The following is a 1,120-nucleotide window of genomic DNA, read 5'->3' as shown; positions in this document are numbered from 1 at the left end:
GCTCGCCGCGCGCGCCGCGAGGCTCGCGCCGCTCGCGCTCCGCGCCCTCGAGACCGACGCGCGCGCGGGCTGGGCCCGGGCCCAGGCCCGGGCCCTCGCCGCGCGGCGCCGGGACCGCGACCTCGCGGCCGCGGCGCTCCGGGCCTGGCGCGCCGTCGCCGCCGAGCCCGAGCCGCGCCTCGCGCCCTTCGCCATGTGGACCGACGCGTTCCCCGCGGTGGGGAGGGGCGCGCAGTAAGGTCGATCTTTCCTAGACTGCGAGTGAGGCCTCGAGTGCCGCGGACGGACTCGGGGTGCCCCGGGGCGCCTTACGTAGTACGCACGCCGAGCCGCCTCATGAATCTCGCACTGCGCGCTACCTCGACGGGCTGTTTTCGTAACTCGTCTAACACACTTAATGTGCGCTGCAGGGCGCGGAGCCCTTGCGCTTCGTTTCGAATTGGGGGCGGGGGGAGGGGGTTTCTGAAGTGCGCTGCAGGAACTAGGAGACCGCGCGCGTGTGTTGACAATCGACATGACATTCTGCGAATGTCCTTGAGTCCGCGCTCGTCTACGCGACTGCTCGGCCCTTCGGCTTTGGTCAGAGTTGGATGACGCTGAATTCTGCGTGCGAGCACGGGCCGCACTTGAACGTCGGGGTGCAGCCGCACGAACCTGCGAGCTGACCCAGGTCTTGGAGCCTGCGTGGGTTGTGGTCAGAGGCCAGGAGGCTCCGAGCGAGGCCACCGAAGGTAGCCCGCCAAGAGCGGCGCCTGCCGCAGGCTTCCTCGTAGGGACCCACGGAGGCACCCATACCGCGGGCACAAGCGCCGACACCGCGGCGCGCGCGCCGAGGCCTTCGAGCGCCCGCGCGAGGACGCCCTTCTCGTCGGCCATGTGGGAGGTGAGCACGGCCAGGGCGCGGCCGGCGCGCGCGCGAGCCCCGTAGGTGCCGCTTCGAAGCAGCTCGATGAGGGGCGGGATCGCGCCGGCCCCGGCCAGCGCGAGCCGGACGTCGGGGCTGGAGCACGCGAGGTTGCCCAGGGCCCAGGCGACCATCTCCTTGACGAGGGCGCTGCCGCTCCGCTCGAGGTCGACGAGCGCATCGATGGCGCCCATGCCCATGATGATAGCCGCGGTG

The sequence above is a fragment of the Aureococcus anophagefferens genome (assembly GCF_000186865.1).
Source record: "Aureococcus anophagefferens unplaced genomic scaffold AURANscaffold_5, whole genome shotgun sequence".
NCBI lineage: Eukaryota > Pelagophyceae > Pelagomonadales > Pelagomonadaceae > Aureococcus > Aureococcus anophagefferens.
This window is presented reverse-complemented; position numbering follows the sequence as displayed.